The sequence below is a fragment of the Anser anser genome (genome assembly GCF_964211835.1).
Source record: "Anser anser genome assembly, chromosome: Z".
In the NCBI taxonomy this organism is placed as follows: Eukaryota; Metazoa; Chordata; class Aves; order Anseriformes; family Anatidae; genus Anser; species Anser anser.
This window is the reverse complement of record NC_139723.1, coordinates 87441504-87465113: the sequence shown is the minus strand read 5'-3', so window position 1 is coordinate 87465113 and position 23610 is coordinate 87441504. Positions and strand designations below refer to the sequence as shown.

Below are 23610 nucleotides of genomic sequence, written 5' to 3'. Positions count from 1 at the left end.
TAGCACGGCGGCACCTGTCCCCCCAGCTGTCCTGGGCATGGTGCGCACGTTGGGACTGGGGTCAAAAGGTGCTTCTTGTAATACCCATGGAATGCAGAAGGCACGGTACGTGGGAAGGGGAGACACTCTGTGCAGCTATAGTGCAGTGTAACATACGTTTATAGTGATTAAAGGTATATTAATATTACTTATTAACCTCATTTTTTCAAAAATGCTTCTATTCGAACGTCTAAAGTACAGGTGTGCCCATAATGGCTTCTGCCAAACTACTCGTATGTGAGAAGTTAGATAGTATCAACCTTTTAGAGCCTCACATCGCATTTAATCCACTGGTTTTCTAATATAAAAGAATTAAAAGGTTAACGTCTGCTAGCAAGCATTTCCCCTGACCACACTTTTCACAGCTCCTTTTTTGCAGTGAGGACGAACACCATGCGACTGGCTCAGAAAAAGCCAGCATTGACTGGTAATAATGCAGGGACGTGGCAGCCCTGCTCTCAAGACCAGCTCCCGCAGATCTTTCTCCCCTTTTTCAAGCCTTTTCTCCAAATTCACGTGACCGTGAACAAAGGGCTTCAAGGGTCTGGTGAGCCGTAAGTTATTTGCAAGCAATATAAAAGTAGTGATAAACCTTTAAAAACAGCTGTAGAGCATTTACCACATAAAACAAACAGATATAAACCGTGTACGGATTTTTTTCTTCTTTCCATGTATGCTTTTTAAAGCAGAAAAAGCCTGCCTAGGTAGCTGGCCTTTAAGCCTTCAATTAATTGAACAAAGATTTTAAAATTGTTCAATTGGTTTCATTAGGAAGTGTATAATAGAATAATAAAGTAAAACAAATGATATAAAGCAGACCCACTAATTAGCTCTACATGATTGATACAGCTTTGGACTAGGCATTTGATCTCAAACAAAATGCAGTTCCTTGTTAAGAGGATTTTTAATTGATGTGCAGAGAGGTATTAGATGATGTTGGAAAATAATTACTCAAAAGCTATTCATGCATTTGGCTGAACATAACAAATGAAGTTTGGGCTCTGGATCTGGCGGAGTGGACACATGCTAATTAATAATGAGAGGAACAAGCATCTTCCAGTAGTTTTTAACCCAGTGTTTACTAGGAGATTGCTTAGCAATTATGCACCATAATGAGGTTGTCATCTAAACAAAATCAACATTACTCAGATGTCATTTGAGATTGCTAAATGTTGCAGCCCATATATATATGTTCAATTCTTTTTACAGATGGCAATATGTTATTAATCAACAAGAGCTGTTGCTAGCTATCCAGCTGCCGTGAGCACGCCGGTACGAGAGGCCAGCCACGCTCCTCTCCTCGTCTCAGGCTGCAAAACATAACGGCATCAGAGTGGCAGAAATTCTCAGATTTATTCTGAAAACCCCAAGCTTAGGTGTCTGTGCAGCCGGGAAGCAAGAAGGACCTACACACTCCTCCTCCTCCCAAAGCTGGCAAGAGGGATGCCCTCTTGCCTTCACACGGAGGCACTGACCGGGCACCGTGAATCCTCCCTGATAAGTAAGTAGGTTCGTGCAGGTTCAGTTGTGTAGATACCGTCTTCAGTTTTTAAAATCCTCCTGGTTTGGGGACCTTCTTTGTCTCAATAATGCTGCTTAACTTTTGTCCTGTGGCTTGAAAACGCATTTTGTCCTCCAAAAGATAAAACAAGACACTTGCAGAAACCGGAAAATAAATCAGCAGTATCTGATTTGAGCTTCCATCAGTAGGAGTGTGTGTGTGGAAATATTTTCTTCCTCGGTTCTTCATTAGAACTACCAACAACGCGTATGGGGTCAGTTTTGAAGATACAGGAGGTTGGGCATTACTGAGACGCAAACTAAAAGGGAATTATTCTCTCTTTGGACACTTCTCCAAGCAACCATAGAGGGTGGCTCAAGAGAAGAGCTCCTCCTTTCCGAGGCACACAGCTTCCAGTTCACGTCCCCGACAAGGCACCACGAGCGTCGGTGCCCTGGTACCACAGCAGGCCGAGTTTGATTTTCAGCGTGCATTCAGTTAGCTTCTGTCAGGCCCAGGAGTGAGATTTCTTCCTTGTTGTCTTTCAGTTGCTTCCAGGTTTCTACGTTTGCACACACACAAACACGTGCGTATATGCATTTACGTGAATGCATGCGCGTGTGTGTGTGCACAAATAAACCAACCTTGTCAGAAAAATAAAAAAATTCGAATACGACCGTGCAGTCGTATGGCTGGCTGCACTGGGAAACATAAGCTCCATTATAAGCAGGAGCCTGTTGTTCGCAGGACTGATTATTTAAGACAACTGTTGTTCCTGTGCAGAATCCTGTATGCGCTGTGCAAATTACATTACTAATTTACTAGCCGGCCAAATGTTACTCTCTTGTAACGTGCCACATTCCCCGTAGCTCCAGACAAGCGCTCCGCAGCATCCCTCTCTGGCAGAGAACTTCTCAGTTGATTTCGAGAGCGGTGCCAGAAGTCTCACTTTTCTACTTCAGATAAATTACTCTGACACTTCACAGCCATGGCTTTATATTTTTACTTAAATGTGTGTTTTGTGGGTGAGAGTGCGGCGTGGTTTGAACAGTTGTCAGAAGTTTTATTTTTGGAAAAAAGACAGATAGTATTTTGTGAGATAATTAAGAGTTTGTGAAGTTTCCTCAAGAAATGAAAAAGGCCCAGGCCATCATCTTCTGCTCCTATGTGCATGTTACACTCAGTTCCTCATTTGCCACCTCCTCCTCCACTAGTTTATGAATCTGTTAATTAATGGTGTTTATTCTCCTCTCAGCCTGGCCTGAGAAATGGTTTTATGATTATATTATTAGGAAGTGATGATAACGTATGTGAGAAAAGGTATTTTTTTGTACGTAGGCTTACCAATCGCTATGGAAACAAGCAAATATTTGCAGACCTCGGATACTGATTAATACCTACTGGTGATTCTGGCTTTTTAAAGTTACTGTCTGGATGTGAAGAATTTCTTGAGAGTATTTCTCCATGACAATTTATTTACATGTGTAGCAGCCTCATCAGAAATGACTCCGGTAATTTCAGGCTCCATCACATTGTAGCACTTTCTGAAACAGCCATTTTATCAGCCTGTGACTGAAACACAAGCACCAGGATTTTTTTCTTTTTTTTTTCTTTTCAAAAAAAAAAAAACAACTTTGGTTCACATTTTGCTGAAAACAGTTTTATTACACAAATATTTCTCCCTGAAGGGAGGGGTGCAGATACATGCACTGACTAATAGTGTGTCGTTACGGCAGGATTGACAAGGCTGGGCTGCCAGGAGAACTGTTTAAGAAGATAAACTCCGGCAGAGCAGCACGAGAGTACCTTGCCAGCAGCGAGAGCCAGGCCCCTCTCCTCCTCCGGGGAGAAGAAGCAGAGCAGGGACCCCGGTGCCTCGGCCCGAACCTTGAGTAAGGAGGGAGGAAGATATGAGAGGGGAAGGCCAGATTTATCTTGATGTATGAAACTTTGCAGAAGTGTCACAGAACTTCCTAGAAGAAGAAACTTTCTTCTGAACGAGCTGTTGGACATCTCCACTAGAAGAATATCCTGATGAAACGTCCTGTGGAAGTGTGGTTCTGCAAGTCATAAAACCATCACGGGATTCTCTCAGCTAGAAAGTATAAAAATAAAACTTCTTAGTTAGGAAATTCTTTACTCATTTCAGTCTTTCTAGAACATTTCAGTCTTTCTAGAGAATCTTAAATTCTTACCTCTTTCCCTCTGCACGCTTTTTCAAAAGAAAATAAATAAACATATTTGTTATTGGATTTGAATGACTTTTATTTCCATGATGCTATTGTAAATGGGATTTGAGCTCTTTAATTATTTAAGTATTAAAAATACTTTGGGAGATAGACAAAATGCAGTATCAAGGGTCCCTCTTACTGAACTATGATCTTGGCCAATAAATTACAAATCTTCTTCAAATTCTTGCTCATCATAGCTCCACAGTGACTCACATTTTCATGAAATCTTCTTTGGTTCTGTATAAATTCATGGTTGGTAAAAAAGCTCGGGCAGCTCTGGAAACTCGGCCCTGCTGTATGCATGCAAAAAGGGAGGAAGCACCATGGGGACCACCGCGGGCAGTGCAGCCACCACGCCAGCACTGGAGCCAAGCTGCTAGCAGATGTCCATTGGTTCAAGGATGGCACCCTCTCTCCCTTCGGTCCCCACATGGTGCTGAGCTGCGGGACGCATCCTCCAGCCCTCCAAGGTGCAAAGAGCTGAGGTCTTCCTGCACAGAGAACGTCAGGGCTGGGCGGGAGAGACAGAGCTCCGTGTGTTGCTCGATGGCACTGGGCTGACGTGCAGCTGCATCCAGGGGTGGACCACACATGTCCGCTGTGGGTCCGAGCTGGCTGGCTTCCCCCACAGCTGGAAATCGGGATTACTCAGGAGCTTCTGTGCACAAACAGCCTCATTATAAATTTTGGTATGAAAGCTGCCTTCAATTTTCTTGTAGCTCAACCATGGCTCAAGAACCAGAAGTTGGCCACCCATGAGCTATTTCGTCAAGGCAGGTGGGGCTGGGAGATACGCAGGCTGCAGCAGCGGGCAGCGAGGCAGAAGGAAATGCGAAAGGTAGAAAGTGAAGGCATGGTGATCTGCAGGGCCTTGGGGCATCACTCTGAACATCTGCAGGCACCTCGGGCAAAATTCTGTCCCTGCTGAAGTAAATGGAAAATCTGCCGCTGACCTCAAAACGGCCAGAATTTCGCCCGGGTGTTGCCAGGCGGCGCGGCGCGGTGTCACGGTGTGCGTGCTGCCGCACGATGGCTTTGTCCCACCACGGGCACCCTGCTGGGGCCTCCCCACCCGCGGCAGCTCGCAGGGGTTAGCAGGGCTGGGGGCTGCGAGCACGGATGGAAAGGGAGCAGAAACACCAGAAAGAAGAAGGGTCAGAGGTCTGCAGTTTTCCCTGCTCCGTTGTTTGATGGGGATTTTTTTTCTCCAGGGAAAACTATTTTTAATCCAGTTGGGTTTCACAAGTGAATACTTTAATAGTTGTGCCCAAGGTCCTTAGTCGGTCTTAATCTATGTTACAAAACCAGCAAACGTGGCAGTTTACCAGAGGGCTGGTTGAGGGAGGCTCACAGCTGAAATCACAGGCCCAGTACCTCGGCTCTGGCTGGGACAGGCCACGGGCGCTGGCAGCCCCCAAAATGCTGCCGTCCTGTCACCAGGGGTGGCAGTCCAGCAACTCTGGTGTCGTTCTGGAAGGTCAGACATATGGAGAATGTATACACCAGGGCATGGTTTTGAGCTCTTTTATGTCCTAGCTCCTTTCACTTTGCAGAGGTTTGTGAATTGCTTACGTAGTCACTGAGGTGGTGGCCTGAGAGCAATTCCTTGAGAAGGCCTTGTTCTCCCCTCACTTGATGAACATTTTAATTTTGTTGTGAAATATGCAATGCTTTGCCTCTTCATCTCTTCCTGTGGATCTTGAACTTTTTTCTAAGTAATAACTTTGGTCCTGAAATAGCCCTGTGAAGGGGCAGACCCCTTCCCCTCTGGGCAGAGGAGAAAACTGCAACGGAGGAATATTAAGGCCTGAACTGTGTTGTTGGTAGAAAGGACGTTGGACACCTCGGCAGCTGAACTGCAGGGTTAGAAACAAAAGTACATGGTTAAACATATAAATCTAAATCGTGCTTGTAACTACAGAATAAGTAACTTTAACCATATAGATATTTATTGCATAAATATTACCGTAGTAATATATCTGATGATTTATCCCTTCATCCTGACAAATTGCCCTTAAATGACTTGCCCGAAGACACTCGTGAAGTCCATCTGCCCAGGAAGAGCACAGCCTGGCTCTCCTGAGCCCCAGTCCCACGGCTTAATGGCAAGACTATCTTTTTCCAGTCAGTAGCTTCATCAATCATCATTTAAGTCAGCCCGATGGTTGGCTTTCTAAGGCCATTCCCGATGATTTATTCCTCCCCTTCCCTCTGCAGCAGCGTGCAGCCTATGGCTTCTCAGTGCGGGCAGAGACGTGCCCTGTGCCCGTCATTCCCTCGGGCCCGCACGAGGAGCGGCCCGATGCTCTCAGGAGGCCGGTGGCAGGAGCCTCCCATGGCCGTGGCCGCGTGCCCCCGGGTGCCGGCAGCGAGCGGAGGCCCTGCCACCGAGCGGTGCTGGGGCAGGGCCGAGGGAGGGAGGCGGGAGGCTGCAGGGGCCTGCAGAGCTCTCGCCTCACTCAGGGCAGCGTCTCTGTGAGTCTGGAGGGCTGCGGAGGGCTTGTGTTTCGCCCTCGCCCAGCTGGTAAGGTTTCTGGCCATGGGAGGCATGCAGGGACTGATCACACCTCGCGTCTGGGCTCAGAAATCCCCTGGGGCTGCCCCTGCCGAGGGGTCCCAGCTCCCCACTGCAGTGGCGTGCATGTGGGGTGGATGCTGCAGGAAGGGAAAACGTGCTGCAGGCACCTCAAATTGACTTGGAGAACATCAGTGCCGGTTCTCAATTTCCACCCTCAGTCCCACTGGCTTCCCTTTCCCCTCTGCTTTATCTGGTGTCAGCCCAGCACCTTGCTTGTCAAATACGTGTGTCTCATGTATCATCTTCTGCTACACCGAGTCTCATAATTCATCCTTATTCTCCAATTTTCTATCTCCTTTCTTGTCCTTTCTACTTAGGATTGCTTTTTATGTGGTAATTCTATTTATTTCCACGCTCGGGTTTTCTTCTACTGATTACTCCTCCGTTAAAAATCACTCGTGTTAATTTTTCCCACATTAGTGCTTTTAAAATATGACATCTCTGTGCATGCCCTTGTAAGAAGCGATACAAAGCTTAAGTCAAAACATTAATGGTAGGATTTTCTTTGCATTGATCTCATTCTGCTCCCTCTAAAATCGATGAGACAGAGCTAGGCTAATGCTGAGCAATTCTGAGAAAAAAAAGTGCCTCTGACTGTGGGAGTAATACCACGAGGTTTCTCAGTGTGTTATTAACAGTCCCAGCCCCTGAAGACAACTGATGATAAAAGCATAGCGGATTTTAATAACAGCAGGGTAGAGCTTCTAAATATGACCTCCAGAGACCCTGAAAAGGAAAGAAAATTGAAATAATGCAATACAGTCATACCTGGAATCCTTTTAAGTGGGGGGGTACCACACTTACATTTTTGGCAACACCAAAATCCCAGCCAAGTCCCTGACTGTACCGGCTGTGCACATTTCCACCTGCACTTCTGGGTGCAGATCAACTGTAAAGAGCAGCCTGGGGTGTTTTTTCCAGCAGCGCCAGGTCCTCTTCCCTTCTGCCTCCAGCAGCAGACCCACAGCATCCTGCAGAAGAGACGGGTTCTTTAAGCAGGAGATACCCGACGTGTAGCTTTCATTTTTTTGTGACTTCTCATGGAAAGTAGCATACATCCGTAGCAGGGAGGAACCTGGAGGTTCAGCCAAGGGACGTTCAATTGCTGTGGCAACCGGCATCCTGGAAAACCCACCTCGTCCTGAACCCCACGCCTGGGCTCCCAGCTGAGGGCAGAACAAGCCCTGATGAGGAAACAAGTCTTTGCCTGAATTAATTCACCGTTAGGTCTTCACGATCATTATTTTGAGTGCCAAGTGCATCACTACAAGAGGATCAGTTTTACCTTCTGCTTTCCCGCTTGCCTCTGCAGCATGCATCAGCGTACATGCATCACAATATTGATAATAGCATCAGCTTGGTATTTCACTTAGCAATGGTCTGCTTCCCTTAATGAAGCAGTGCCCAGCTTCTTCATTTCCTCTTCTTAGTAACCAGATTATTGACTTGTAATTTGTCACAATGATATAGCTTGGTTCCTAAATGGGAAATGTTTAAATCAAGCAGCAATTAATGCATTGTAAAGCACTTCAGGTAATTGTGTAATAAGCAGCACATTACCTAGAGTAGTAACACTTTTTACAGCTAAACCAGCAGGAAAAATAATGGTTTTTGCCAGGTTATTTTAGGGTGTGAAACATGCTGTTGTGGAAAGACAGTGTGAATCCATATTATGCAGAAATCAATGGATACCCATCTTTTCAGACTACAGTAGGAGCTGTGTGACAAGGGCACAACATTTTTCCTAATCAAGCAGGTTACGTGAAAGCTAAGAGTCAAGCTGAGCTTGCTATATCCAGCTGTACTTTGTTTGCTACTTAATGGAGCAGGTCATAGTTATAACACCCCAAAGAAATCAGCTCGTCTCAGCCTGAGGAGCACAGAGAAAGTGTTGGAACTCCAGCGGCTCTGCATTAAATCACTTCTATAGGTCATCTGCAGAGAGGGGACTCAGGGAAATAATAAACCAGTGTCGTTCTTCTGCTGGTGTTTAAGACTTGTCCCCACGGGAGGGAGTGTCTGGTTTTAGGTTGGGGAAAGCAATATGGCTAAAGAAACAGTTATTTATGTGCTATACGGTTCTTGGCAAACCATCAGACACCAGGTTTGCAGCTCCCTCTCCTCTGGATACAAGGAAGGAGGGTTTGTAAAATAGGTTGGCGTGGACAACAATCCCCGGGGCAACAACCCGCGGGCTGGGCTGCAGCTTGGTGACTGCTCTTCCCACCCGTCCCCTCGTGCTCTTCCCACCCGTCCCAGCTGCTCAGCTCTCGCGGCCTGGGCAGGTCCCAGGGACAAAGCCGTGGTGCCACCCTCAGCCCTCTGCACAGTGCCGGAGCAGCTTTCATTTCCTCCGGGGCACGAGGCTGGGCTGCAGGCAGGGCGCCGTGCGGCTGCCCCCCAGCGAGTCCCGCTGCGTGCCTGGCGCTCTGTGCTCCGCTCCCTGTCTGCGTGGCCTTGGAGCAAAGATGAGTGGGAGAGAGACGATCCGTAATTCTTTCCCAGCAGTACATTTCAAAAATGTCATTTTTGAAATTCAAAATTTTAGGATTAACAAAGCACACGTTGATCCTTTTGTTTTCAAGGAAAATCTTTTTCTTTTTCTTTTTTTTTTTTTTTTTTATTTGCATTTTGAAGAAATATCTGCAGTACATCATACTTGGCCTCCCCAAAGAATGACTCCAGTTCTGGGTCTTTAAGAGGAAAGAATAACACGTACATCATGCTCGCTGCTTTTCATGGCACTCCCAGGGAGCTGCTGACCAAGAAAGTGCTAACCATAGTGTTTTCACCTTTAACTTTGAAACATGCTGATCGCATTTTCTCCTTCAGCCTTTTTCTCTCAGCTGCTCATGTATACAGTTTATTCAATTCATGGCAGTGTACAACAAAAATCAATAAAAAGCATTTATTATAAAGTACCAGAGATTAAAATAACTGACTTAGCTATGCTATTAAAACATGGGCAGCTCAAAGCAAGGATGTACACTTCACACAAAATATGATTTATGTTTTGCAGGGGGGGAAAAATCCAGTAAGCAGAAAAGGAAGTTTTTCTGTCTTGCCAATGAATCACTGTCCTGCTTTAAAGAAAAGTTAATAAACATGAAATGATTATTTAATAAAAGTAATCTAGCATTTTATTAGAAATATAGCTCTTCTAAATAATGACTGTCTTCCCTGGCTAGCAATAATACCTCCAAAACTTTAATCAGGTCAGCAAAGTGGCGGCCTCAGTTTCCAAGATTTACACAAGATTAATTTCCTTTTAGCAGCCAGTTTTAGGTGTACGCACTTCGTAGGTATGAAATGTTTGCGCCTATGCTTTATGAAACAAAGCCCGGTTTTCAAGCAAAGGTATGCCGAGCTTCCCAGGCTCATCTGTCTGTAGGTGCGCGCACCCAGGTAACGAAGGTCTCATCCTGAAGGACGTTCCCAGGGCCAGCAGAGGCCGGTGGGAGCCTGCAGCTCCCGGGAGGACCTCCTGGCGCAGCACGCAGCCCCGCAGCCTCCCTGCTCCAGCGCTGCCTTATGCCACGCTAATGAGCCGGCGAGGACGCAGCCCTGGAGCCCTGCATCTCCCGTTGGCAGCAGATAAGCAGACAGTCAAATTACAGAACTGCACAGCACAGATGTCTTCCGTGCATGCTGCTGGATGGAAACGCGACGTCGTGAAAAGCTGAAGTCCTAGCAAAAGCAGCAAGACGTCTCAGCTGCATCGTGAGCTGCTCGACGGAGAATTTCACAGGCGGGTTTGAAGTTTACTCAGCTTAGTAAAAGGAAGAGGAGGAAAAGCTACTGTAGTTTGTTGCAACAGGCAAACTGAAATTCATTTAATTTGTTACTTGCCGTTTTGTCCTATAAACTCAACTACTTATTAACACTGTAAATATGCCTTTTTACTGGCTCCCTGACAGCTCACATGCTTTCTGTGCTGTCTCCTTAAACATTTATGAGCATTCATGAATATGCAAATTCACAATCTAATGTCTGCAAAATGGTTGCAAGTACAAATGCTGTGTTAATATTTCATACAATGATGGGAGCAAATCAACAATCATAAATTTTGAACAAATATGTTGCTTCATTAATAACTAATGAAGCAGGGCATGGAGCTCTAGATTTGGCATTTAATAGTAAAAGTGGTGTTTAAAAAGAGCTTATCAGGCACCACGCTCATTTGAAAAAGGGTTAGCAGCCTCTGCAGCTCACAGGAAGGTTCCAGGATGATAAATACTGGAGATGCACACACAGAAACAGAGTTATGGATATATCTCCAAGAACTACTTCTCTTCCCCAAGTCTTTGCTGGTTTTGGAAGACCAAGAAGATTGTCAGACTGCAGAGCACTCACCTCAAAGCCTCAGCGGTCTGCACGCCTTTGTGAAATAGGATTGGTAGCCTGGGGATTTGCTTAAAGAAGCCGCCGTGAGTTATCAGTAAACCCTGGCCACCAGTGGAGGTCTCTGCACTGACCCGGGACGCCACCACGCACACCCCTCCTCTGAAACACCCAGCTCAGCGTCCTGCTGTCTGTGGGCATCCCAGAGCCTGATAGCATTAATTAATTGGATTAAGGGCCATAGAGAAGGGGAGGAAATCATTAAGAACGCCTCCCAAATTACCCTGTGCCTGAGTATTTTATTCCGGCATAATTTGCTTTACGCAGAGTTACTTTGATTGTGATTTAATTAAAGTCTGTGTTTAGCGTTTCCCCACACAGAACCTACTCTATTCCTCTGATTAGGTGGAGGGGAAACAGTGGGGAAATGATGGTTTTGTGTTTTCTGTCTCTGACAAAAGGCGGATCCCAGTGCTGCTCCCAGGTACACTGCTCACCGAAGTTCCTCCTAACGTAACCCAGTGAGCACAGGCAAGGAACACCAGCTTCAGAGTTACCGAGCGAGCAGGAGAGCGTTCCCGTGACCAGCCTGTTTATTTTTCCTCTCCCCTTGCTGCTGACTTTCTCTGAAGTCGGGGCAGCGGGCCGGGGGCGAGCTGGGGATCAGCTGCATTCCCGCACGCTGGCTGGGGGGGCACCGCCGCCGCCCCCCGACAGCCACCTCTCTTGTCGTTTCCACGTCCTTCCTCCAAAGGATTGTGTAAACCGTCTGACGGCAGGGCGGGACGCGGCAGTAAATGTCAAGGGAAATGGATGGGGGTCAGGCAGATCGCTGGTTTGCAGCCCGTTGGTTTGGTTTAGGTTGACCAAAGCACAACCAGCCCTGCCGTTTATCCCGGGGAGGGGAGGGCTGCCGAGCCCAGCAGCAAGAACTTGTTAAAAGTCTCCAGATCCTGTCAAAATGCCTCCGTTTTATGGCTTTCAGTTGAAGGTTGAAGTTTTTGATGAGGTGCATGAACAGTGACCTCATAAATTGCTCCATAAAGTGTAAACATGATTTCTAAAAATTCTTTTTGAAACACAACTTTAATAATAAGCCAAACTTGTTAGAACTGCCTTAAATATTTATGTGCATGGCATGCTCTCCGCACAGCTTGTAATTATAGAATATTATTTCTCTTTTTGTACATTTTTAGGCTGTACTGCCACTAGCATTTGACACTTTAATTTAAGCATAGTTAAAAAAAAAACAGGATAATTTCTTTTTTCCACCTTAGTATAAAGATAAACCAGCGAAATCATTCCTGCATTTGCTGGTACAATTTCAATTTTTAGCTATGTTGATAATTTACTTTTGATGCTAATTAATTACAAGTAATCATAAAAACAAATTAAAAGCACTATACTTGCAGCAGGTTTTTTTATGCTTATGAAATAATGCATCTTTATGCATCTGTTTACTTGCTATGTAAAAAAATGTAATCTATATTCATAGGAAAACAACTTTAGCACTCAACGGTGGTGCTGTAAACCATTACCACTAACGTGTTTTTAGCTCTTTCCTTTTTGTAGAAAGAGGGCAGTCCAGTGCAAAACCCCAAAGTCCACCAGTTTGGAAGCTTGTGTTGAAGGTAAAAGCTTGTGATTTAGAGATGAGACATAGATATAGAGGCTTGAGAATATGGATTTAAAAGGAAGCGCGCTTTATTTGAAGATAAATATCCATCAGAAACGGCTCAAAATCAATTAGCAGTGTAAAAGTACCTCGTGCTGAAAATGCACTATCATTTGTTAACGCTGCAGGCCGGGCTTGGCAGGGCAGGGAATGTCCTGGGGCCTTTGGGGCAGGTTGTGCACCTAAAGGAGTCGGTGCTGCCCCGTAGGGGGAAATGTGGCCCGGGGTCGTGTGATGGCGCTGCTTCGCTCCCCTCAGCCCTCTGTTTGCCAGGAAAAAACCCATATCTGGGGAGGTTTTATGAGGGAAAGGCCCAATTCTTCGCCCAGGTCTCTGCCTCGAGTAGCCCCGGAGGCAGCTTTGAGGTGGTGCTGTCTGCATTCGCCAGGAGGCCGGAGATGTGGATGTCACCCGTGTCCCGATGGCACTCGGCTCCCTGGTGGCTCCCGGTCTTCTCATGCATTTTTCCATATGCGTTAAGAAGTTTGTGGGAGAAGACAGAGACTTGCAGATAACCCGCAAGTTTTGGGTCGAGACAGCGGTGCAGCTGGTCATTATGACCCTCTGGGATCTTGTGGGGAGGAAGGATCGGAGCCAGCTCCGAAAACTTCCTCCCGCCCTTGCCAAGTCTCAGAGCTGAGTCACCAACAACTCATTATCAAGACTTTGTGTATTGACCTAACTTCTGGAAGAAGGCCTTGAATTCCTTGGCAACTTCCAATATTAAGAAACAGAAGCTTTTATGGGATTAGATGTGAAAATGAATAAAACAATGCTGTGCAGTCATCTTTGCGGTACTGAACTCAATACCAGATTCAATATTTTCATTATGCCTCACCATTATTATTATTATTTTTTTTTCAGATTTCAGCTTAGTGCAAAATTCGGTGTTCAAAGATTTTTAATGAAACGCATGAAGAGGTGTGTGGGTGGGTGGGGGAACGTCCTGCGCCATGGCGTCTAGGAAACCTGGGGTGTTCACCGAGCCCAGCCGGGCTGGAGTGGCTTTCCCAGCAGAAGGAAAGCTCTCCTCCTGCAGCAGAACTGGTGGCAGGCATCACACCCGGCAGCTCTCCTGGTGGCTGCAGAGCTGAGGGGTCCCTGGCTCAGGCTACCCTGTGCCACTGTTGGATTTTAAGTGCCCTGCGCGGGTAGAAGACCTTCCTCCAGCTTGAATGGTGGCAACGGTTCCTCTGGTGGGACCCAGAGGGGTCTGGAGTGAAAGCTGAAACGTGCATTCGGTCCCTGAGCTGGTACCAGGAAGGACCTGCCCGTGACGAAGCCCACCGCCAGGCGCACAGGGGAGCAGTCTGTCCTTCCAGCCGGCAGCCTTCTGTGCTGGCCTCCCCCCCTGCCCCCTGCACGTCCCACTCCTCCGGGTCCTCCGCTGGCCCCAGGGCAGCAGCCAGGAACAGCTCAGGCTGTGGGCTGCGGAGCTCTTCAGCGAAACCTGTGACAGTAACCAGAAGTAAACACCAAACAAAAACCACAAGCGTGTCCCTGTCGTATAAGCCCAATCAGTCACAATCTGTCCCCTGCCTGCCCTTGTTTCCTATTATCTCCTCGGCAGCATTCCCCTCCTGCCCTTTCATATATACGCCCGCTATATCCATTAACACTTCAGTCTTCTCATCTTGTACATTTATCACAATCTTTGGATCCTTGATCATCAAAGTTAATTTTCCGTATCTGCTCCAGCCCCCTCCGGCAGCCTGTCTCACTGGCCATACCTGCCGCCTCTGCTCCTCCTCCGCTGTCGTTGCACCCCTATATACAGAATTATATCTAATAATCAGCTACTGCATCACAAATATCCAACAAATCTAGAAAGGTACACTTATGTGCACGCTTATTGTATGTTAATTATTAGCACCACGTATGCCAGAGAGGTTTAACTATGTAATAGATATAGATCTAACTAAATACCATAGGTGTTAAAGCTCAAACAACACATTTTTGTTAATCAAATGATACTGAATTAACATACTGTACAATAATTGCCTTGTTAAATTTAAATTAAAACCTTATTTGAGACACATAATCTGGAGTGTGACTCACTGTTCTAACCACATTTAGATTGTTGTCAGTACAATTAGGATTTTGAATTTACAAGTTGCTTTTTTTTTTTTTTTTTTTTAATTTAATCAATCACTATAGCAACTGCAAAATTAAATAGGAGACGTTCCCCCTTCCAAGTCCACTTTGCTGTGCTTGCTCCTCTCGCTGGTGGAAAGGCAAACTTTAAAAGTTTCTGGAACCCAGCCGCCCCAGAAGCTCTCCCCAGGCTCCTGAGCGCGCCCCGGGGGAAGGCAGCTCACAGAGGCGCCCAGCACCCAGCCCAGGACAATCCCCGCGTACTGGGTGTCGGAGCCCAGCACCCGGGCAGCTCGCTGTGGTGTGCCCCCGGCCGCGGCTTGCTGCTGCGTGCCTGCTGCCGGTGGGGCCGTTTCAGCACAGGCACTGCCTGCCCTCAGCAAAGGCACCCGACGTCCCCAGTGCCTGGCCGCCCCGGAATGCCCCCCGGTAATTAGGGGATGTTCCCCTGTTTGTTCGTGTTTAGTTTCATGTGGCTGTGGTGAGGGTGAAGTTTCTGCAGCCTGTAATTCTCTGAGTCCCAGCAGCTCGGCCGGGAGGTACGGTTCAGCTGCGACGTTTGAGAGCACGCAGGCACAGTGAGAGCTGCTCACAGGAGCACCGGAGGGGGCGAAATGGCTTGTTTTGAGTATGAACACTGGAGAAAGGGTAAAATTAACAAGGAAAGTCATTTTCCAGAAACCGTTTTCTCAAACAAACAAGCAAACAAAAAATATTCAGCAAAAACAACAAACCTTCTCTGTGTTGTAATTCCCAGCTAGGGAAAATAGGGGAAACAGCTCTCTCACTGTCAGAGGGAGCTGCAAAGTCCATGAGAGGACTGCGTGTTTAGATACCCCCATACCCCTTAAAGTCTAGCCTACAGATAATGCTTCCACAAATGCCTACAACTGTTTCTCCAATCCATTTCCCTTGTTGTGTTCGCCCTTACACCATAGGTGCGCTCTCCCTTTGGACTGCAGACGAAATCCCTCGCGTGTTGGTGCGCGTGACCTTTTTCCTCGACTTTTCGCCTGGCTGTCTGTCCGCTCTGCTTTGCAGCTTGTATTGGAAAAACTGTGAGAAAGTCCCTCAAAGAGAGGAAAATTCCCCTCCGCTCTGCTGCTCGAGGGCTGGGAAGACTCCCACACCGGCACTTGCTCTTTGCTCGATTGCGTTATGTATTTACTCAGTTTGTCCAAGTGCGGAACACGCCAAGGGGAAAAAAAGCAAGTGAATATTTCTTACAGAATAGAAAGTATTTGGGCTGGCTTTGAACCTTAACCAAACATTCAAGTCGGTTTATACAACGCACAGCTTAGCTGAACAAAGTTAAACATTATAGAATTACACCGAGTTCGTTGTTTTACCGACGTGCAGTCGGAGAAAGCATTCGCCGGGCTGCGGAGAACACGGGCCCCGTCGAGGACGGCTTCAGCAGAGCTTAGCCCCGCTCCTGCTTCCTGACACACTACACCGGCCGCCGAGGCCGGGGCCGTTACCAGCGCCTTGCCCGGCCCTGAGCACCGCCAGCACCTGGCACCGTTAATAACCCCATTCATGGGGCTCGTTATTTGTACCCTTGCAGGTTTAGGCATTGACCTCAGATTTACAGGTGTAACTTAACGAGGCACATGTTGCAGCCAGATGTCCTGCAAACAGATACCACATATATATCTTTGTACATGAATAATCCTGAAATACTCATTATGAGGCGCGCTCGTGAGATCTGCCTTGTTATTAGAGCACCAGTCTTGCACGTCAGCCGGAACAGATGGAAAAAAACTGGAAAATGTATTTAACATTCCTGCTAGTTTCTTAAAAATAATTATCTGATTAAAAGTGCCAAATGCGATTTTCATTTTTCCTTATTCATCGTACTGGTAAAAGTGTAGTTGAATTGGCAGTGATGCAACACCACAGAGTTATGACAGGAATCATAAAAGGAGCAGGCCAGCGAGTGAATTTTAACTCGAGAATACGGGATTTAAGTACCGTCCAACCTCATTAATTTACAACTGGGGCTTTGTGCAGCAATCATAACATATAAATTATACATTAGGCACTTTTCAATCACAATGAATGTGTTGAAGGTATTCTGCAAGGACCAGCTCGAGCAGCGAGCTGTGGCGCCCGTGTGGAAATGGCCCACGAGGGCCTTGCCTGCCATCCGTGGGCTGGGGGCTCGCCGGGGGCTCACCAGCCCCAGGGAGGGCCAGCATCTCCCTCCACCAGGGCACTCAGTCCTGGCCAAGAGGCCAGGAGCCTGCCTTGGGCAGGGTGGTTGGTGGTGGCCCCTTTTCCTACCAGGGAAGTGGTGGTGGTGCCCATAGGTGTGTCAGAAGCCACTGAAGGTAAGGAAGCAAAAACTTTAATTGTCAGAGAAACACCTGGGAACCCTGGTTTGCATGTGCACACAGTGACCATGGGCTTAATCTCACCAAACATCCTGTGACTCCTGTCTGAGCCTGTGCTGATCTGCAGCAGGGGCTTGGGTCCCTGCCGGGGGGTGAAGGGGTGCTCCCGAGGACCGCGGGGCGATGCTGGTGACAGCGCGGGACGGACACCCGGCAGCTGGGGAGATCCCGCCCGCGCTCCCGGGGGCTGTGCAAGAAGAGAGAGAAGCCCCAGCTGAATATTTCAGCCCTCGCGTGTAGGTGAGAGACGTGGCTGAATGAGATTTTAACTTAATTTTGGCAGAAAACTGCCAAATTGTGATTCAGGACCGTGCGTTATGCAGACTGCCTTTTGTCTTTGACTTCTACTTACGCTTAACCCAACGAAGATCATTGTCTTTCTCAATAAACACCTGTTTGGAGTTTTTTTAAATGTCTGGTTCCCAAGAGTTGTGTTATAATAAGGCATGGGTTTAATTGCATTGAAAGGGGGAAAAAAAAGGTATGATTTCTAAAAGGACAGAATACTTATGATATTTATGGACCCATTTAACACACTGCTTTGGTTTAAAGAGGTGGGGATTTACATGTGTTAAGTGCTCCTACAAATCTCCTTTACCCTTTCTTGGAAAAGGGCAACACAATAATAATTGTTAAATTTATGTGTTAAGACGTCTGTACTGTAGAGCTCTGCACATCAGTAGCTAAGCACAATAGACTGTCTGCTTCTACTTTTTATCCTGTATCTATTCACCGAAGCACCCGACGGTCCCGATGCCTGGCAGAGGGGTGGCTGGCGCGCGCTCCGTCGCGCAGCTCTGCTCTACCTGGCGAGGGGCTCTGGCGAAGCTCAGAGCAGGGGTGCCTGGTGTTAAAGCTAGCAAAGTGCAATTACACAGCCCGCACGTAGCGCGGTGATTCAGTAAGTGGGTGAAATCCTGAAGCTTGACACGGGGAACGGGTTGGATTTGTGCTCGCGGCAGCCCTGAGGAGCCGTTTCCAGGAGGAAGACCGAAGTGCCCATCAGCCAGACCCCCCCGAAGTGCCGCCAAGCGCCATGGGGACCAGCTGGGAGCGTGGCCTCGGCCAGCCCACCCCGGGGTGCTGGGGCTGGGGTCCCACTGGTGTGCCCATGGCTCGCGGGCAGCCCGGCCACAGCTGCTGCACACCCCGGAGCCGCGCAGAGCCAGCGCTGCCCACGGGCGTGCGAGCCCTGCCGCTGCCCGGCGAGGTCCTGGAGGCAGAAGTGTAACGCCGTGCTGAGACACAGCGATCTCCGGAGCAGATCTTCCTCTACCCGTGATAGAAATAGGCTCCACAAAATGTCAGCGATGTTAAATATGGTGCTAATTGCTGTTTGTTTATTCTTCTCCTTAAAAACCTTCAAACCAACTGAAATGAACCCTCAATGAACTTTTATCACTGATAACACAATCTCTTAATTTAGATGCCTGTAGATGAGCAGGCTGGGAAAAGGCACTCGTGTTTATCTTACCCCGTGCTCAGTACACAGCCCTGGAGAAAGTGTGTTTCTAAAGGCACTGATAGTCAGACAGCCTCCTCTGGGAGAACGGTGTGTTCCCAAATGAGGCTTGTTATGCTGATATTTATCACAGTTTGATTTTTAGAACTCCTGAATATGTTTGCTTTCCGTATTTTTCCATACTCTGATGACTTCACTGCTATTTAGAGCGATGTTTCTCCGCTGAATGCATGCTTGGGTGAGAATATCATATGCACTTACCTGCAGATATCACGATTCTCAGATCAGCGCAGTCCCTGCAGCATGTGGGTGTGAGACCTCAGCCACACGCGCTGCCCATCCGCAGCCGGGATGGGATGGGGTGGCCCCGGTGCCGTCGGCTGAGCATCCTATGCCCCACCTAATGCCTACGGCATTATTTAGTAACGCATCTGTTTGGAGTCATGGCACCACCAGCACCGTAGTATCAGTGTGGGGCCTGGTACTGTGGTAGCCTTCAGAGAACATACAAGAATGCCTCTCTGCAGCTGGTGCTGATCTCTAAGTTTAGCCTGAAAACTAGAAGAAAAAAAAATCTTAACCTTTACACTAGCAGTGTCTTTGCAAAAGCTGTTGGAAGACACCAGGGAAAGAAGTGTACCAACTTGTAAGATGGCTGGATAAGCATGATAAAGGGATTTGTGTCGACATAATTACTGGGGACTGGACTTGACAGGTCTGGGAGCTTCGTCTACTTTCATTCACTTTGTTTCTCAAATATTTTTGCAGCATTTTCTGTTCCTGGTTCCTGCATTGAAGGCTGACCCTATCTTCTCAACAGCCAAACCCAATGCACAAAGATGGGCTCCTTGGGTGGGACAAGCCAGCAGCAGGAGCAGCATCGCCCTCCTGCTGCGTTCATTGCACCACTGCATGTGGGGTCCTGGTACAGTTACGAACCCCAAATCTGCTGTAGTGGAAGGGCGTAAGAGCAGGACCACTCACAGGTCTGTCTTGCCCAGCTTTGTCTCTCCTAGGGTGCAGTGCAACCCTATCCACGGCTTATGCCGTATCATTTTGAGCACGTCATTTCAGTGAGCAAAACTGCTAAGAAAGCCTTTCATGGCAGAAGGGCTGGTAAACCACAGCGGAAGGAGTCTGCAGTGAACAACAGCTGCTGGAGAGGAGGAGGGAGCGGCTCCTCAGCCGCCGGGTCAGCCCTGCGCACCCTGCTGACAGGCCCTGCACTCAGGGTCCTGCGGAAACGGGGACGCCAGGAAACGCCGCACCTCTGGAAGGAGCTGCTGCTGCCGAAGAGATCTGTGATGGCACGGCCACCCCTCCAGCTGCAGAGGGCTTCCTCCTGCTCTCTGTCGGCCTGGACATGGTGTGCGCAGAGCGTGTGAGCTGTACAGGGCAGCTGCCAGGCAGAGGGCATGGCGAAAGGAACGTGTACCTGCCCTTGCCTGGCGCTGGTGTCCACCTCTTGCCATCACTGATATATTGTGCTCTTCGGCCCACGTTAAGCACCGGGTAACTCAGGCTTCAGCAACTGCAATCAATTACAGCTGTTAACCATTGGATCTGCTTGCAAAGCTCCAAAGAAAATCCCAACGTACAAATCCAACTGCAAATCCGTATGATTCACTGGCTACTGGTGCCAAATGATTTTGTTTTACCATTTATGCACAAAGCATTAGTGTATCATACACTAGTGATGTTTATCATCTTGTATTGTACACACAATATTTGGCAGTTCTTTGCCCCGAGAAAGGCACTAATCAAAGCCACGGCTCAGCAGAGCACTTACACGTGTGCTGAACTCCGAGCGTGCACCTAAATTCCCACCTTGCAGGAGAGAAAGTCACCTTTTGCTTAACGTAGTTCTGCCGAAAAAAAATTGCTCCTGTTGGGCCAACGGAGTTTGCTTCCTGAAGGAAAGCTCCGCCAGCAGAATCGGGGTGGTGCTTTCGGGCCTGGCGCTGGCAGCCCTGCACGTCCTGCACAGCCCTGGGGCCGTGTCCCCCCGACCTGCTTGGCCTCCTCAGAGACCCCAATTCCAGCAGAGGGACAGGGACAGGCAGTGCTTTCCTGGCTCACCCCTGTCCCAGATGTGCCCCCGCGCTTCCTCCCACCTGTGCTCTTTTGGTGGCCCCTCTAAATGACTGTGTCCGTTGCCCTGCAGCTGTGCATCACCTGTGACAGCCTCTAGTGAGGCTCATTTCCAAAACTTCAAAAGCTCCCCCGCATCACGCCCGCCACTCCCTTCTCTCTTGTTATCGACATGTACAAAAATTCAAAGAGATTCGTGGATGTGAAGCCGTGTAATTAGTGGAGTTGAGATTCAAAGGTAAAATCATGGGAGGGACGTTGAAATTATCCACAGGACAGCCGTTTTGCGGCTAGGGAGCGGTGACTGAGACCCACGTGCACCAGGGGATGCGGGCACCAAACGCAGGGGCAAGGACTGCACAACGAAGGCCACGCACCACGAGCGGCGTGCCCGGGGAGCAGCACGGGGGGCAGCGTGCCCCTGCCGCCGCTTTGGCACCCCGGCGCTTCCTCTGCGAGCTATCCACTCCCATTCCCACTCTCTCCTCTTTTCAGTTTGCCTGTTTATCTACAATCTGTCTATTTAAATTCCTTCTAAACAAGATGGGAATATCTTTGTGCCTGTTTGTAAGAATATTCTGCATCCATCTGTTATTTACATCATTCATTTTCCTGAGGTGTCTCCAACAAATCCTGGCTGGATGCTCTGTATGTGTTATTAATAAAACAGCTGTAAAAATATTAACTGTACGGCCTAATTGTCAGCCCTGATTAAGAGCCAAATTTATCCCCGAACGGATGCTGAGACACGGAACGTGGCTGTTCTCCAGATCTGACCCTTGCAGCTTGCTCCACAGTTTGCTCTTTGAACACTTCAATTGCAGAGCTGAGAAGAAAGCTTTCACCCTCAACCTCATTACATTTCTCTTTGTTTCTGTGTGCATAGCCCTGCCGGAGCCACCAGTGCTCATTTTATTCTTTTAATTTGCCACTTATACCCTGTTGTAATAAAGTATTACCAGCAGTGTTTAACCTCCACATCATTTCATTTGGGGCGAGCCAGCAGCGCTCCAGCAGCGTGTTACTTTACGAATTCGTCAGCATAAAGACAAGTGGAAGCTCCGTGTGCTTACTCCCTGTGTGGAGCTGCGAAGCTGCATTTTGATAGCTTAACTCGGAAAGTTCAAATCCCTACTGGCAGGCAGCAGCTTTGCCACAGAGAGGACAAGGAGGTGCTGTGGGAGAGGCACGTGTGGCTGCTCTTCGAGGGGAGCTTCACCTTTGGGGAGCAACTCCAGCGTACCACCTGCTGTCGGGACCAACACTGGGGGCTTTTTTTCTTCCGACAGTTTTGCAGAGTCAGAGGGAGCCTCCCCTGGCCTCCCCTGGGAGGAAGGAGCTGCTGTTTAAGCTCTGCAAAGGGCCCAAGGGCGCAGCACGGCGTGCGGGCCCGCATGCGGGCTGCAAGGCACCGCTCACACCAGGCCTCGGGCAGTAACGCTCAGCTCCTGGGCCTGATCCTGCCCGGCAGTCTGCACATGAAAATGCCTGTGCTTGGACCTGCTGGGCTTTGGGCCATGGTTTTCGTGAACACCCAGTTTACAAATACCGTTCTGTAAATGTTTAGTAAAAGTGGAAGAACTATGCTGAAGTTTACAGGCAGGAAAATGGCACAACTCTGCTTCTGAAAACATTCCCAGGCCCCCGCTATTTATTGCAAAGGGCTAGAAGAACACAAAAATAATAAGGAATTGGTCTATGCTCAGTGCTGCCCGGCTGGCACCAAGGGAAGTGCAAGCAAACGGAGCCGGGCGGGCAGGGGCAGCCGCTGCGGCCGGCACCTCTGGGACCAGCTCCTGCTCTGCCTCCTCGCAGTGGGGGCTGGGGCTGGGCCTCCCCTCCTGTCCCCAAGGCCTCTCTGCCTCTCCGTCCGCCTGTCTGTCCCTTGCTCAGACACTGCTGGCCTTTCAGAAGAGCCTCAATGCCCGCAGCACCACACAGGCGGGTGTCTCCCCGAGACCTTGTTTACTAGCTCCCCAAAAGCAGCCGCAAGGCTGGCCGTCAGCACCGAGTAACGCAGGCTCCTGTACTGATTTGCGGAATTTAGCTTAAAAGTGCCCCGTGGAGCTGTAAGAGCTTAGCTGCAGTGCTGGTTTAAGGGAGCAGGAGGCTGGCTGGGGGGACCACCCGCCCACCCACCTGCACTCCGGCTGCCGGTGTTGCATTCCGGGGACAGCTCTCCTAAAACAAGGGCATTAGAGTGAAATATCAGGATTTAGCCCAGAATGACTCTTTTGGTTAATTTTTTAGGCCAAGTGCTATTTCAGCAGGTGTCTTTAATTTTCGTTCTGCGGCCAAAACTCGGCCCGTTTTCACTGACTCCTGCGCCACTCGGAGCGGTGGCAGGGTGACCTCTGGTAACAGTTGAGTGGCTCCAATGTCATCCCGTTTTGCAGAGACATGAGGAGATGGAGGAAAAATGTGAGTGCAGTGCCAATCTGAATGCAATACCTTGTGCTGATGTTTGCTAAGCTCTTTCACAACAGAGGAGTTATGCAAACCCAGTAGAAAGTTATTAGGAAGCCCAAAGAGCCTGAAGACAGATCTGGTTCCTCAGCAGGAAAAGAACCGTTCCCATTGCATCGCTGATTTCAGGTCAGAAATATTTTCTAAAGCCATGAGCTCCCCAGGGTTTATTTAAGAAAACAGTCTTTTTTTTTTTTTTTTCCTTTTTATTTATTTATTTATTTTTTTCCTGAGAGGTTTGTGGAGATTCAAGATACTCCTTTTTATTTGAGGGCAGTAACTTCTCTCGAGTGCAATCTGAAAGACAACTGGAATTTGGCTCAGTGCAGCATCACGGCGAGGAAGAGCCGTCCCTGCGTTTTACCCAGAGTCGTGCTCTCGCAGGAGCTGGAGTCTGAAGATGAGTGTTTGTGGCATTTTTTATGTTACCATGGAGATTGCTATAGTAACAATTCTCCTAACCCTTCATTTATTAATTTACTTTGTTCTAAAACTAAAGGTAAACCAAATATCCAAAGAAACAATAGCTTTAAAGAGATTTTACCCTTCGCGCAATCCATGTTTAATGTTCAGCGCAAGGGCCTTGAGTTTGTGTTTAAAGGACAACATTTGCAGATAATTTAATACAGTCAAAGGAATGAGATTCCACAAGGTTTCCTTTGAGACTGGAAAACAACAGCTGATCTATGTCATAACACATTACAGCACTCGGCAGTTTAGCAATCCTGCAGCAGCG

At 48.2% G+C, this 23610-nt stretch overlaps 2 long non-coding RNA genes across 4 annotated transcripts in view; one reads left to right on the top strand and one right to left on the bottom strand.

Annotated features, from left to right (window-relative positions):
- Nucleotides 1–3184: 3184 nt before the first annotated feature.
- On the bottom strand, nt 3185–10883 carry LOC310889866. Of its 3 annotated transcripts, none has more exons than XR_014576856.1 (3): nt 10703–10874; nt 7154–7320; nt 3185–7075 (listed from the first exon to the last, which is right to left on the bottom strand). It is a non-coding gene; the product is annotated as an uncharacterized lncRNA (long non-coding RNA). The 3 variants fall into 3 exon arrangements; XR_014576857.1 differs by lacking the exon at nt 10703–10874 and adding an exon at nt 7406–7764; XR_014576855.1 differs by having other exon boundaries at nt 3185–7320; nt 10703–10883.
- An 11872-nt stretch (nt 10884–22755) lies between these two features.
- LOC310889065 overlaps nt 22756–23610 on the top strand; it is a 28072-nt gene continuing 27217 nt past the window's right edge. The window contains exon 1 of the long non-coding RNA XR_014576349.1: nt 22756–23003. This is a non-coding gene — a long non-coding RNA (uncharacterized lncRNA). The remainder of the gene's footprint in view (nt 23004–23610) is intronic.